The sequence below is a fragment of the Salmo salar genome, chromosome ssa26, assembly GCF_905237065.1.
Source record: "Salmo salar chromosome ssa26, Ssal_v3.1, whole genome shotgun sequence".
Taxonomy (NCBI): Eukaryota; Metazoa; Chordata; class Actinopteri; order Salmoniformes; family Salmonidae; genus Salmo; species Salmo salar.
In genome coordinates this window covers 4658107-4674428 of record NC_059467.1, presented here as the reverse complement: position 1 = coordinate 4674428, position 16322 = coordinate 4658107, and the positions used below count along the sequence as shown (strand labels likewise).

The following is a 16322-nucleotide window of genomic DNA, read 5'->3' as shown; positions in this document are numbered from 1 at the left end:
TCTGTAGACTCTCGATCTGAGTGGTGGGAATACTTGGAGGAGGAGTTGGCCTTTTAGAGATGAGCCCCTGTCCCAATCTATGCCCCTCTCTATGTCCCTGTCTTCCTGGAGTGCAGGGGAGGAATCGCAGGGTGGTGTATCATGTCCAACCCCTCCAGCATTAGGATGTCTAGGGTAGATTGGGGGTTTGTAAGTATGTAAGGGGGCATATGGGGCGACCCCTGTGATAGGGGTCTTTTGAGGAGGTGCATGGAACATCAGTTTGGCATAGAGAAACTACGTCACTACCTTATCCGCTTGAATAAAATACAAAATAGTAGCTAGCAAGATGGAGATCAGAGTTTTTTTTTAAAGGTCAACTGCCCCCTAGAACCAACCTCCCTGGTTTTAAACGGCCTATGTGGCATCGATATGAGTCAGAAACATTCAAGTGTCAAAATTGACTACAAAGTGTCCATAGGATAATTTTGGTCATGGTCACTCTCGTCCAAAACAGAGTTTTGTAAGTGACTTCTTCACGACTTACTGGGTGTGGGATTACTTACATGCCCCATTTTGCCAATGATGCCCAATTCCCCAGAAACAACACGTTGTGGTCCGCACCGAACTGCCATGTGTACATTTGTTGTCAAGTCTGCATATGGGTGCAACACGCACATTTTGCAAATAGGACTGAAAATGGGATTCCATATTGCATTTCAACTGTATTGCCAGATGGCCAGGAATGGATTACTTCTGACCAGGTCACTTCCGCTGCCTCTTTACCATTAAACCACAGGTGTTTGGGAGTACGTTAGCTAAGTAGATAGCTAGTACAAGCCAGCTAGTAGCTACTTTTGGTTATACAACATTATTTGATAATGCTAGCGAGCCAGGCTAGCTATGACACCACAGATGAAAGGGGAATGATACTGTAGCTAGCTAAATACATCAAGCTAACGTGTCATGTGATGTACCATGTCAGAGGAAGATATGCCCCAGCACCACCAGACAAAATGTTGATAGGTACAGGGTCTGAATGACAATAAAAGATTAAAGACAAGTGTAATATTTGCCAATTGTTATATTAGCAGAACACTGCTTCCACAGTATTATGTGAGGGATGGTTTATTCTACATGGAGCTGTTACACTTTAAAGTTATCAAAACACTTTGTTTAAAATATCTACATAAGTTCTGCAATTGCATTCTTCTCATATTACTCTGTAGGCGACTCAGTATGAGAAGACTGCCGTCCTCCTGCCTCTCACATCTGCCTGTAGTTATTGAACTCTGCCTGCTGGACACGAGGCAAACTACTGTATGCCATATACAGGATGGAGTGTCAAACTCCACCCCTCCTGCACATGTCCATAACCTGTAATACACTACATAGATGGAAGGGACTTCTTCACCTACTGGAGACTTGACAGAACCTCACCCAGCGAGCTGTGCATGTCAGTGTGTTAGACACCCAAATCCTTAGATTTCGTCAAAAAGACCATTGACATAGAAATACCATTCTAGTTAGATAGCTGAATTTATACTATACACACACAAATGATTTTGATTTGTTAGGTAAAGTGTAGGCATACTGTCTTTATAATCACATCAATATGATATTTAGAGCAGAAAATGTTTTGTCTTTGTTGATGCATTATTTACACTTAAGCTGGCTGATGTTTGTGCAATGTCCATATGTAGCCTACATCTGTAGGGATATTAGTTCTGGGATTTGTTTCCCGGGAAAGATCTAACAGCGTACATAAGGAGAGACCAGCTGTCTACTGTATGACTGTGCAGTGGACAGCTGCCATCTTAATATTGACATAATATTTCTGCCATCATTTCCTAAACAGCTTCTGGACATCAGAACAGCGGATCACACACACCTCAATTTGGATCAAGAGTTATACTTCAATGAGTCAACAGCTGTGGATGTACTGCTCATTCCGGACCAGGCCCTAATTTCCTGGACTCGAAAGAGGAAGAGATGGCTCAAGAGAATAAGGTAGAATTGCGCCGGAGGAGATGTCTGACGTTTTACATGCTCTTAACCAACTGCTATTTTGTTTGTAACTTTTTTTAAACTTATTTTGTACATTACGTTGCTGCTACCATCTCTTATGACCAAAAATAATTTCTGGCCATCAGAACAGCGATTACTCAACTCGAACTGGAAGAATAATCTTTCTTTAATGCGTTCAACGTGAAGGATATACTGTTTTATTGGGAATGGGCCCAAATCCCTATCATTTGCGTGAAGAAAAGATGGAGAAAAATGGGGTGGAGATCAGGCTGCCTTCTGAGAATTCGTAGACGAGTGAGTAAACTGCCACCCGATCTATTGGCCAACGTGGAATCATTGGAAAATAAAATGGATGCCCTACGATCAAGATTATACTATCAACGGGACATTAAAAACTGTCATATCTTATGTTGCATCGAGTCGTGGCTGAATGATGACACGGATAACATAGACCTGACGGGATTTCCATGCACCGGCAGGACAGAAAAGCTACGTCTGGTAAGACGAGGGGCGGGGTGTCTATTTGTCAAACAGCTGGTGCGCAATATTTTATATTAAAAAGTCTCAAGGCATTGCTCGCCTGAGGTAGAGTATATTATGATAAAATGTAGAACACTATCTATATTATTCGTAGCCATCTATTTACCACCACAAACCACTGTGGGCACTAAGACCACACTAAACCAGCTGGATAAGGCCATAAGCAAACAAGAAAATGCTCATCCAGAAGCAGCGCTCCTAGTGGCCAGGGACTTTAATGCAGGCAAACAATCCATTTCACCTAATTTCTACCAGCATGTCACATGTGTAACTAGGGGGAAAAAAGAAAAATAAATACCACCTCTACTCCACACACAGATGCATACAAAGCTCTCCCCTGCCCTCCATTTGGCAAATCTGACCATAATTCTATCCTCCTGATTCCTGTTCAAAAAGATAAACTAAAACAGGAAGTACCAGTGACTTGCTCAATACGGATGTGGTCAGATGACGTGGATGCTACGCCACTGGACTGTTTTGCTAGCACAGATTGGAATATGTTCTGGGATTCATCAAATGGAATTGAGAAGTATACCACCTCAGTCATCGGCTTCATCAATAAGTGCATCGACGACGTCATCCCCACAGTGACCGTACGTACATATCCCAACCAGAAGCCATGGATTACAGGCAACATCCGCATTGAGCTAAAGCTGCCGCTTTCAAGGAGTGGGATACTAATCCGGACGCTTAAAAGACATCCCGCTACACCCTCAGACGAACCATCAAACAAGCAAAGCATCAATACAGCATTAAGATTGAATCCTACTACACCTGCTCTGACGCTCGCCAGATGTGGCAGGGCTTGAAAACTATTATGGACTACAATGGGAAACCCAGCCGCGAACTGCCCAGTGACGCGAGCCTACCAGACGAACTAAATGTCTTTTATGCTCGCTTCAAGGCAAGCAACACTGAAGCATGCATGAGAGCACCAGCTGTTCTGGACGACTGTTCTGGCTACCGACGCTCTCGGTAGCCGATGTGAACAAGACCTTTAAACAGGTCAACATTCAAAGCCGCAGGGCAAGATGGATAACCAGGACGTGTACTCAAAGCATGCGTGGACCAACTGGCAAGTGTGTTCACTGACATTTTCAACCTCTCCCTGACTGAGTCTAATACCTACATATTTCAAGCAGACCACCATTGTCCCTTTGCCCAAGGAAGCGAAGGTAACCTGCCTAAATGTTTACCGCCCCGTAGCCCTCACGTCTGTAGCCATGAAGTGCGTTGAAAGGCTGGTCATGACCCACATCAATAGCATCCTCCCGGAAACCCTAGACCCACTCCAATTCGCCCCAACAGATGCAATCTCAATCGCACTCCTCACGACCCTTTCCCACCTGGACAAAAGGAACACCTATGGGAGAATGCTGTTCATTGACTACAGCTCAGCGTTCAACACCATAGTGCCCACAAAGCTCATCACTACTAAGCTAAGGACCTGGGACTAAAAACCTCCTTCTGCAACTGAATCCTGGACTTCCTGACGGGCCGCCCCCAGGTGGTAAGGGTAGATAACAACACATCTGCTACACTGATCCTAAACACTGGGTCCCCTCAGGGGTGTGTGCTTTGTCCCCTCCTGTACTCCCTGTTCACCCACAACAGCATGGTCAAATGCGACTCCAACACCATCATTAAGTTTGCTGACGACACAACAGTGGTAGGCCTCATCACCGACAATGATGAGACAGCCTATAGGGAGAAGGTCAGAGACCTGGTAGTGTGGTGCCAGGACAACAACCTCTCCCTCAATGTGACCAAGACAAAGGAGATGATTGTGAACTACAGGAAAAGGAGGACCGAGAATGCCCCCCTTCTCATTGACGGGGGCTGTAGTGGAGGACCAAAAGGCTCCTGAACAACTTCTATCCCCAAGCCATAAGACTGCTGAACAATTAACCAAATGGCCACCGGATTATTTACATTACTTTATTTGTTTTTACACTGCTGCTACTCACTGTTTATTTTCTATGCATAGTCACAACACCCATATCTACATGAACAAATTACCTCGACTAACCAGTACCCCCGCACATTGACTCAGTACCGGTACCCCCTGTATATAGCCTCGTTATTGTTATTTTGTGTTACTTTTTATAATTTATTCGGTAAATATTTTTTTAACTAAGGGCTTGTAAGTAAGTATTTCATGGTAAGGTCTACACGGTGTATTCGGCGCATGTGACAAATAAAGTTAGATTTTATTTTAAGGGGAGAGATGTGTGTGCCTTTCTCTACAACACCTGGTACGCAATCTCTAATGGTAATGGGATCCTTAATAAATACAAAGTCTTGAGGTTTTGCTAGCCTGGGTTAGAATGCCTAATGATAAGCTGCAGACTATACCACCAAGAAAAAAAGAAAGAAAAACAATTGTTTTAAAAAGATCCACCACAAACCGATGGTGGCACTAAGACCGTATTCAACAAGCAAAAAAAAGAAAATGCACATCCATAGCCGGCTCGTGGCTGGCGATTTGAATGCAAGGAAATTGAAATCCTTGTTAACCTGTTAGGGCTAGGGGGCAGTATTGACACGGCCGGATAAAAAACGTACCCGATTTAATCTGGTTACTACTCCTGCCCAGTAACTAGAATATGCATATAATTATTGGCTTTGAATAGAAAATACCCTAAAGTTTCTAAAACTGTTTGAATGGTGTCTGTGAGTGTAACAGAACTCAAATGGCAGGCCAAAACCTGAGAAGATTCCATGCAGGAAGTGGCCTGTCTGACAAGTTGTGTTTCATCTTGGCTCTTTTTATTGAAGAATGAGGATCTTTGCTCTAACGTGACACTTCCTACGGCTCCCATAGGCTCTCAGACCCCGGGAAAAAGCTGAACGATATCGAGGCAGCCTCTGGCTGAAACACATTATCGCTTTTGGCAAGTGGCCGATCAGAGTACTATGGGCTTAGGCGCGTGCCCGAGTCGACCGAATGCTTTATTTTCTTTCGTCTGTTTACCTAAACGCAGATTCCCGGTCGGAATATTATCGCTTTTTTATGAGAAAAATGGCATAAAAATTGATTTTAAACAGCGGTTGACATGCTTCGAAGTACGGTAATGGAATATTTAGACATTTTTGGTCACGAATTGCGCCATGCTCGTCACCCTTATTTACCCTTTCGGATAGTGTCTTGAACGCACGAACAAAACGCCGCTGTTTGGATATAACTATGGATTATTTTGAACCAAACCAACATTTGTTATTGAAGTAGAAGTCCTGGGAGTGCATTCTGACGAAGACAGCAAAGGTAATAAAAATGTTCTTAGAGTAAATCTGACTTGCTGGGTGTCTAAATAGCTAGCCCTGTGATGCCGGGCTATCTACTGAGAATATTGCAAAATGTGCTTTCACCGAAAAGCTATTTTAAAATCGGACATATCGAGTGCATAGAGGAGTTCTGTATCTATAATTCTTAAAATAATTGTTATGCTTTTTGTGAACTTTTATCGTGACTAATTTAGTAAATTCACCGGCAGTGTTCGGTGGGAATGCTAGTCACATGCTAGTCACATGCTAATGTAAAAAGCTGGTTTTTGATATAAATGTGAACTTGATTGAACAAAACATGCATGTATTGTATAACATAATGTCCTAGGGTTGTCATCTGATGAAGATCATCAAAGGTTAGTGCTGCATTTAGCTGTGGTTTGCGTTTATGTGACATTATATGCTAGCTTGAAAAATGGGTGTCTGATTATTTCTGGCTGGGTACTCTGCTGACATAATCTAATGTTTTGCTTTCGTTGTAAAGCCTTTTTGAAATCGGACAGTGTGGTTAGATTAACGAGAGTCTTGTCTTTAAAATGGTGTAAAATAGTCATACGTTTGAAAAATTGAAGTTTTTGAATTTGAGGTTTTTGAATAACGCGCCACGGGATTACACTGGCTGTTACATAGGTGGGACGATTTGGTGCCACCTACCCTAGAGAGGTTAACAAATTTTTCTCAGCTTGTTACCTGTGAAACTAGAGGCAAAAAAAAATCAATATAACCTTTATTCCACACAGAAACGCACACAAAGCTTTTCCTCACCCCCTCCATTTGGCAAATCTGACCATAACTATATTCTCCTGATTCTTGCTTAAAAGCAAAAATTCTAACAGGAATTGTCAGTGTACATGTTTCATGCAGACCACCATAGTTCCTGTGCCCAAGAATGCTTAGGTAACCTGTCTAAATTACTATCGCTCCATAGCACTCACATCTGTAGCCATGAAGTTATTTCAAAGGCTGGTCATGGCTCATTTTAACACCATTATCCCAGACACCCTGGGCCCACTCCAATTTGCATACCGCCACAACAGAGACACAACAGCCACAACAGAGCCACAGATGACACATTCTCTATTGCACTCCACACTGCCCTCTCCCACCTGGACAAGAGGAACACCTACGTGAGAATGCTGTTCATTGACTATAGCTCAGTGTTTAACGCCATAGTGCCATCCAAGCTCATCACTAAGCTTAGCACCCTGGGACTGAAAACCTCCCTCTGCAACTGGATACTGGACTTCCTGCCGTGTTGCCCCCAAGTGATGAGTAGGCTTCAACACATCCGCTACGCAGACCCTCAACACGGAAGCCCCTCAGGGGTGTGTACTTAATCCCCTCCTGTACCCCTGTTCACCCACAACTGCGCGGCCGCACACCCTCATTAAGTTCAGGTGACACGGCGGTGGTTGGCTTGATCACCGACGATGAGACAACCTATAAGGATGAGGTCAGTGACTTGGCAGTGTGATGCCAGGACAACAATCTCTCCCTAAACATCAGCAAGACAAAAGGTGCTGATCGTAGACTACAGGAAATGGAGGGCTGAGCACACCCCCATCCACATCGACAGGGGCTGAAGTGGAGCGGGTCGAGAGTTTGAAGTTCCTCGGTGTCTACATCACTAAGGAATTATCATGGTCCACACAAACCAACACAGCCATGAAGAAGGCATGACAACGCCTCACCCGCCTCAGGAGGCTGAAAAGATTAGTCATGGGCCCTCAGTTATACAGCTGCAACCACTGAGAGCATCTTGACTAGCTGCATAACCGCTTGGTATGGCAACTGCTTGGCATCCAACCGCAAGGCACTACAGAGGGTAGTGTGAATGGCCCAGTACATCACTGGGTCTGGGATCCCTGCCATCCACTATGCCAGGCGGAATGCTGTAAAAACTAGCCACCCAGGTCATAGACTGTTCTCTCTGCTACCGCACGGCAAGTGGAAACCGATGCACCAAGTCTGGAAACAACAGGACCCAGAACAGCTTCTACCCCCAAGCCATAAGACTTAACCAATAGCTACCTGGACTAACTATTTAACTATCTGCGTTGACCCTTTTTGCACTAACTCTTTTGACTCATCACATACACTGCTGCTACTGTTTATCATCTATCCTGTTGCCTTGTCACTTTAGTCCTACCTATGTTTTTTTTATTTAACTAGACTTTTTAGGATATAAAGAAGGATTTTATCTAACAAAATGATCATACATGTTGTAGCTGGGACCCTTGGGATTGCAAACAGAGAAAGATCTTCAAAAGTAAGTGATTTATTACATCGCTATTTGTGATTTAATGTAGCCTGTGCTGGTTGAAAAATATGTTGATGTGGGGCGCCGTCCTCAGACAATCGCTTGGTATGCTTTCGCTGTAAAGCCTATTGTAAATCTGACAACGCAGTTAGGTTAACAATAATTTAAGCCTTTAAATTATATAAGATACTTGTATGTTCATGAATGTTTAATATTATGATTATTTATTTGAATTGCGCACCCTCCAATTTCACCGGATGTTGTCAACTGGTCCCGCTAGTAGAACGCCTATCCCTAATTAAGAACAAATCCTTATTTACAATGACTGCCTTCCCCGGCCAAACCCTTAAACCTGACAACGCTTTTTGTGACCCCGCCCTTGTGATACAGCCTGGAATCAAACCAGGGTCTGTAGTGATGCCTCTAGCACTGAGATGCAGTGCCGCTGCGCCACTCGGGAGCCCATAAAGTATCTACCTCAATTAGCTCGTACCTCTGCACATCGACTCGGTACCCCGTGTATATAGCCAAGTTATCGTTACTCATTGTGCATTTATTCCTCATGTTATTCTCTGCATTTTTGGGAAGGGCCCGTAAGTAAGCATCCCACTGTTAGCCTACACCTGTTGTTTACGAAGCATGTGACAAATACATTTGATTTGAGATTAAACTAGCCAATTATAGAATATTGTGTTGTAGGACAGCTGAGCTAACAGAAGGGCATGTGGGCATTCAACTCGCAGTTTATATCGGTAACGTGTTTACATGACATGATGAAACTTTGAAACTAAGTTGAAAGCTACTTTCGTAGCAAGGCGTTGTAGAACAAGTGTCTTATGAAACACATTCCAGACACGGTCTCTTGTTATAACTGATTTGGCAGAGAAATATTAGCTAGATTCGATAGCCAGCTGTAGTTATCAGCAAGCTATGCTAGCAAGCTGCTTTAACCTACACATAGAACTGAATTAGCTGACCATCTTGAGATAGCGAGTCAGTAAGGATGGGAGAAGTCCTGAACTTCAAAACTTTGTTCTCTCCAAAGCAAAGCTTAATTTACATGAATACACTTGTTTGTGTTGATTGAATGCCAAAGACACACCCACATCAAACCACAATCCCAAGACAACTCTCATTTGCCTTTAGAAATGGCCGCTAGCATTTCTTAACCTGTTGGGGCTAGGGGGCAGTATTTGCACGGCCGGATAGAAAAACGTACCCGATTTAAACGGGTTACTTCTCTTGCCCAGAAACGAGAATATGCATATAATTAGTAGATTTGGATAGCAAACACCCTAAAGATTCTAAAACCGTTTGAATGGTGTCTGTGAGTATAACAGAACTCATATGGCAGGCCAAAACCTGAGAAGATTCCATACAGGAAGTGCCCTGTCTGACAATTTGTTGTCCTTCTGTTGCATCTCTATCGAAAATACAGCATCTGTGCTGTAACGTGACACTTTCTAAGGCTCCCATTGGCTGTCTAAAACCGCCAGAAAGTGGAATGGGTTGTCTGCTGTCTCTGGGCAAAGTACAACAGCTCTGTTTGTGAGTGGTCAGCCTGGGGACAGCGAGACTGAGATGCGCATTCACGAGAATTCTAAAAAAAATTCTTTCAGCCTTTGAATGAATACAACGTTGCCTGGTTGGAATATTATCGCTATTTTACGATAAACATAGCATAAAAACTGATTTTAAACAGCGTTTGACATGCTTCTAAGTACGGTAATGGAATATTTTGAATTTTTTTGTCACGAAATGCGCTTGCGCGTCATCCTTCAGATAGTGACCTGAACGCACAAACAAAACGGAGCCATTTCAATATAACTATGGATTATTTGGAACCAAATCAACATTGGTTGTTGAAGTAGAAGTCCTGGGAGTGCATTCTGACGAAGAACAGCAAAGGTAATCCAATTTTTCTAATAGTAATTCTGAGTCCCAAACTTGGTGGGTGTCAAAATAGCTAGCCGTGATGGCCGAGCTATGTACTCAAAATATTGCAAAATGTGTTTTTGCCGAAAAGCTTTTTTAAAATCGGACATAGTGATTGCATAAAGGAGTTCTGTATCTATAATTCTTAAAATAATTGTTGTGTATTTTGTCAACGTTTATCATGAGTAATTTAGTAAATTCACCGGAGGTTTTTGGTGGGTATGCTAGTTCTGAACATCACATGCTAATGTGAAAAGCTGGTTTTTATATAAATCTGAACTTGATTGAACAAAACATTATGTCCTAGGAGTGTCATCTGATGAAGATCAAAGGTTAGTGCTGCATTTAGCTGTGGTTTTGGTTTTTGTGACATATATGCTTGCTTTGAAAATGGCTGTATGATTATTTTTGGCAGGGTACTCTGCTGACATAATCTAATGTTTTGCTTTCGCTGTAAAGCCTTTTTGAAATCGTGGTTAGATTAACCTCTCTAGGGTCGGCGGGACAAAATCGTCCCACCTACGTAACAGCCAGTGGAATCCCGTGGCGCGATATTCAAATACCTTAGAAATGCTATTACTTCAATTTCTCAAACATATGACTATTTTACACCATTTTAAAGACAAGACTCTCGTTAATCTAACCACACTGTCCGATTTCAAAAAGGCTTTACAACGAAAGCAAAACATTAGATTATGTCAGCAGAGTACCCAGCCAGAAATAATCAGACACCCATTTTTCAAGCTAGCATATAATGTCACATAAATCCAAACCACAGCTAAATGCAGCACTAACCTTTGATGATCTTCATCAGATGACACACCTAGGACATTATGTTATACAATACATGCATGTTTTGTTCAATCAAGTTCATATTTATATCAAAAAACAGCTTTTTACATTAGCATGTGACGTTCAGAACTAGCATACCCCCCGCAAACTTCCGGTGAATTTACAAAAAATGTACTAAATTAGTCACGATAAACGTTCACAAAAAGCATAACAATTATTTTAAGAATTATAGATACAGAACTCCTCTATGCACTCGATATGTCCGATTTTAAAATAGCTTTTCGGTGAAAGCACATTTTGCAATATTCTCAGTAGATAGCCCGGCATCACAGAGCCAGCTATTTAGACACCCAGCAAGTTTAGCACTCACCAAAGTCAGATTTACTATAAGAAAAATGTTATTATCTTTGGTGTTCTTCGTCAGAATGCACTCCCAGGACTTCTACTTCATTAACAAATGTTGGTTTGGTTCAAAATAATCCATAGTTATATCCAAATAGCGGCGTTTTGTTCATGCGTTCAAGACACAATCCGAATGGTAAAGAAGGGTGACGAGCACGACGCATTTTGTGACAAAAAAATTCTAAATATTCCATTACCGTACTTCGAAGCATGTCAACCGCTGTTTAAAATCCATTTTTATGCCATTTTTCTCGTAAAAAAGCGATAATATTCTGACCGGGAATCTGCGTTTAGGTAAAAAGACGAAAGAAAATAAATCATGGGGTCGACTCTTGCACACGCCTAAGCCCATTGTCCTCTGATCGGCCACTTGCCAAAAGCGCAAATGTGTTTCAGCCTGGGGCTGGAATTACATCATTCAGATTTTTCCCGCCTTCTGAGAGCCTATGGGAGCCGTAGGAAGTGTCACGTTACAGCAAAGATCCTCAGTCTTCAATAAACAGAGTCAAGAAGCTCAAGGAATGGTCAGACAGGCCACTTCCTGTAAGGAATCTTCTCAGGTTTTTGCCTGCCATATGAGTTCTGTTATACTCACAGATACCATTCAAACAGTTTTAGAAACTTTAGGGTGTTTTCTATCCAAAGCCAATAATTATATGCATATTCTAGTTTCTGGGCAGTAGTAATAACCAGATTAAATCGGGTACGTTTTTTATCCGGCCGTGTAAATACTGCCCCCTACCCCCAACAGGTTAATGAGAGTCTTGTCTTTAAAATGGTGTAAAATAGTCATGTTTGAGAAATTGAAGTTATAGCATTTGTATTTCGCGCCACGCGATTCCACTGGCTGTTGACTAGGGTGGGACACTCGCCCAGGGAGGTTAATGAGCATTGATAAAAATGAGACCAAATCAGGAAGTGCAGTCGCCCTTTAATGAGTACATTTAGCAAGTGGCTAGTTTGTATCAACTACCTTCACTAAAACCACTGCAAAGGTTATGCCTTCAAACATTGGTTTCGAATTGTAACGTTCTGGCATTGCCTGCCTCGTGATTTGTTGGGTAGAGTTGTCTGTCTGAAAAGGACCCAACCCGGAACAATTTATTTTCCCTTATCGAAATTGCCAAAAGAGTCCGTCATTGAAACCAGACCCTAGTCACTTGCCTAGTGTTGGGTTTTCAAGACTACTGTTATGCCATATTCTCATGTTATATTTTTTTTAAATATCTTTCAAAAGACCCCAAAAAATGTCACACCAATAGGGTGTTTCAATTGAAATGTATTTCCTGAGAGAACTTCATGTGCGGTGACATGACAGACTCACCTTGCAACAGCGTAGCCCCGAGTGTTGTGAGAATAGAGTCCCGGAGCGATGGGTGTAGGCGGTTCCTCCTACTAGGGAGGAAGCTGAGGTGTAAGGAGGGGGCATGTCTAGAGGCTGCTCAATGAAGCTCATGTCCACAGAGCAGGGGGTGATGCTCCCGGGGATGTGCCAGTATCCTGGCAGCCAAGCCAGCTATATCTCAGAGGAAAGCCTTTGCCAGATATCTGAAGACTGCACAGAAACTGTGAGAAGAGATTTAATAGAGATACATTACACAAAAGAGTCTCAAGCAGGAGAGACCATAAAGGTAAATTACAAATACTACATGCAGTTGGATGGTTGTGATGAGCCCTTGGTGATCGTACCTTGTCAGGTTGTGAGAGCTGGGGGTTGAAACCACTCGGTCAGGGCATTCCTGCGGGCACAGTCTGGGCCGTGTAGAAGCCACTCATCAGGTCATAATACTTCCGCCTCTGCTGGCCTACACACACACACACACACACACACACACACACACACACCTAAGAGTATACCTAAGAAAAGGTTGTCATAGTTTTCTAAAATACTTATCAGTACAAAAATATTGAGTACAAAAATATTGAGTATAATCATTTTTATTGTCCTCATAAAACACCTCTATGCTTCAAAATTATTCATAAGAGTAAAAAAAAAGCTTTCCTGCTCCTCCTCTCTACCTAACTTTACCTCGCAGTCCCATTAGTTTGGCTGCTCATGTATTGTACATGTCTATCATAAGAACTAGCCTATACACATACAGTGCATCTGGGAAAGTATTCAGACCCCTTGACCTTTTCCACATTTTGTAACGTTACAGCCTTATTTTAAAATGGATTACATAAAAAAAATGTATTCAATCTACACACAATAGCCCATAATGACAAAGCAAAAACAAGTTTTTAGAAATGTTTGCACATGTATTAAAAATATAAAACTGAAATACCTTATTTACATAAGTGTTCAGACCATTTGTGCCACGCTTAGTCCTGCTCCATCCCTCCGGCACTCAACGTTGCCAGTCTACTAACCACCAGTCCTGTTACATATCATTAAGCACACCTGGACTTCATCACCACCCTGATTACTCTCCTTTCATATAGCCCTTGCCAACCTCAGTCAGTATTGGTTCTGTGTTCATGTCCGGACACGTCTCTTGTTTTGTAACTCTCTATGTTCCTTATTATTAAACTCTGCACCTGCTTCCTGACTCTCTGCGTCGTCCTTAGACTTTGCTATGAGACTCGAAATTGAGCTCAGGTGCATCCTGTTTCCATTGATCATTCTTGAGATGTTTCTACAACTTGATTGGAGTCCACCTGTGGTAAATTCAATTGATTTGGAAAGGCACAAACATCTTTATATAAGGTCCCACAGTTGACAGTGCATGTCAGAGCAAAACTTATGCCATGAGAAAGAAGGAAATGTCTGTAGAACTTTAAGATAGGATTGTGTCGAGGCACAGATCTGGGGAAGGGTACCAAAAAATATCTGCAGCTTTGAAGGTCCCCAAAAACACAGTGGCCTCCATCATTCTTAAATGGAAGACTTCCTAAAGCTGGCCGCCCGGCCAAACTGAGCAATCGGAACCCAATGGGAGAACCTTCCAGAAGGACAACCATCTCTGCAACACTCCACCAATCAGGTCTTTATGGTAAATTTGCCAGACAGAAGCCACTCCTCAGTAAAAGGCACATGACAGCCGCTTGGAGTTAGCCAAAAGGTACCTAAAGGACTCAGACCAATGGCAACAAGATTCTCTGGTCTGATGAAAACAGGATTTGGCCGGGCAGCCAAGCGTCATGTCGGGAGGAAACCTGGCACCATCCCTATGGTGGTGGCAGCATCATGCTGTGGGATGTTTTTCAGCAGAAGGGACTGGGAGACTAGTCAGGATTGAGGGAAAGATGAACAGAGCAAAGTACAGAGATACTAGTGAACCTGCTCAGGACCTTGGACTGGGGCGAAGGTTCGCCTTCCAACAGGACTACGACCCTAAGCACACAGCCAAGACAACGCAGGAGTGGCTTTGGGACAAGTCTCTAAATGTCCTTGAGTGGCCCAGCCAGAGCCTAGACTTGAACCCGATGGAACATCTCTGGAGAGACCTGAAAATGGCTGTGCAGCAACGCTCCCCATCCAACCTGACAGCGCTTGAGAGGATCTGCAGGGGAGAAACTCACCAAATACAGGTGCGCCAAACATGTATCATCATACCTAAGACTCGAGGCTGCCAAAGGAGTTTCAACAAAGTACTGAGTAAAGGTTCTGAATACTTATGTAAATGTGATATTTCAACAAAAAATAAATACATTTGCAAAAATGTCAACGTGTTTTTGCTTTGTCATTATGGGGTATTGTGTGTAGACTAATTGGGGAAAAAATTACGATTTAATACATTTTAGAATAAGGCTGCAATGTAACAATGTGGAAAAAGTCAAACTGTCTAAACAGTTTCTATATGCACTGGAAGTTAAACTTAACACTAAATGGACACTTGTTAATTATACATTTCACAATTCGAGGTAACAAGACAATGTATCCGGTTATTTTACCAGCATTGCTCCGCATAGACGCAAGAGAACTAGACATGCACTTTGTTTTAACTTTATCAATTAAATCGGCTGTAAACTACAACAGCCTTCTGTCAAGAAATGACATCGACAACGTGACATGGCTATTACTCCGAAACACAATCCCGTTGATGCATTTATAGGTAGAATGTTGCATTCATGCATTGTTAATCCTAGCTACCTCTGGCATACTGTAGCAAAACTTGCTCCAGCCTGCACTGACGTCAAAACCATGGCAACGTCACATGCTAGGTAACGTTAGCTGTGTTTGTCTCACAAGCTAATGTTATACCAATATTTTCAACCCGCTAGTTATGTATTAGAAAACTAGCTACCTTAACAAAATGGAATGTTAGGTAGATTCTTCACCTCATCTTAGTTTAGATATAACTATGTTAGCATGTCTAGCTAACTACTCAGTTTGATTTAGCAAGTTAGCTAGCTAGTTAGCAAAAAACCTAACTATTCTAAACAACTCAGTCGGCTAGCTAACGTTAGCCTGATAAAATGTTTAATCTCTGGTAGCAGCTAGGTAAATTAGATTTAGTATGGCAACCAACATTTCACGAGACAGTAACTAGCTAATAAATAATATTTTAAAGCAAACAATTTGCACAGGTCTAACAGTGTCTAAACATCAAATGTTTGCTGTAAAATTGTGAGGTACCTCGGTTCTTTTCAAGTCATTAGTATTCTACGTTGACGTCTTCTCGTTGAAATCACTGCTATTGCGGAGAGGCTTGACTTTTTTTTAAAAAGACTGCAGTGACTGGCTCTCGAACTGTCACTGAAATTCAAATACTCACGCCCGTACGTTGTGGTACTGGTTGGTTGGCGCTGGTTGGGCCTAAAAATTATTGGTAACAAAATTCAGCGGTGAGACTATTGTGCAAACTGACATGTTTGAGAAGGAGCATCAAAATCCTTGGAGTCAACACTCATGTTGAGTTTTATTTGCTCTAATCTCATTGTTTAATTCATGTAGACATATACAGGAGAGATTAAATTAGATTTAGAAATCTCTGATCTGAGTAAGACATGAGCTTATGTGGTTTCTCGTGAGGAGAATTTGAGAAATATGATACAATGCACTGTCTTATTTTTGTGTTAAAGCAACTTTGGTTTAACTAATGGCAAAATAATTTGTCTAACTCTTCCCTCCTGCACACGCAACACACCCACATCCCGA

The 16322-nt window shown here is 42.2% G+C and overlaps 1 long non-coding RNA gene across 2 annotated transcripts in view; it reads right to left on the bottom strand.

The window, feature by feature from the left end:
• LOC106587050 (uncharacterized) overlaps positions 1 to 15901 on the bottom strand; it is a 52226-nt gene extending 36325 nt beyond the window's left edge. The window contains exons 1-4 of one of the 2 annotated variants that reach the window (XR_001324351.2): positions 15801 to 15901; positions 12911 to 13026; positions 12546 to 12787; positions 12055 to 12296 (exon numbers count right to left, since the gene is read on the bottom strand). This is a non-coding gene — a long non-coding RNA (uncharacterized lncRNA). Of the gene's footprint in view, positions 1 to 12054; positions 12297 to 12545; positions 12788 to 12910; positions 13027 to 15800 lie in introns of those variants that run through there. The other variant, XR_001324350.2, reaches the window with a different exon arrangement.
• Positions 15902 to 16322: the final 421 nt, after the last annotated feature.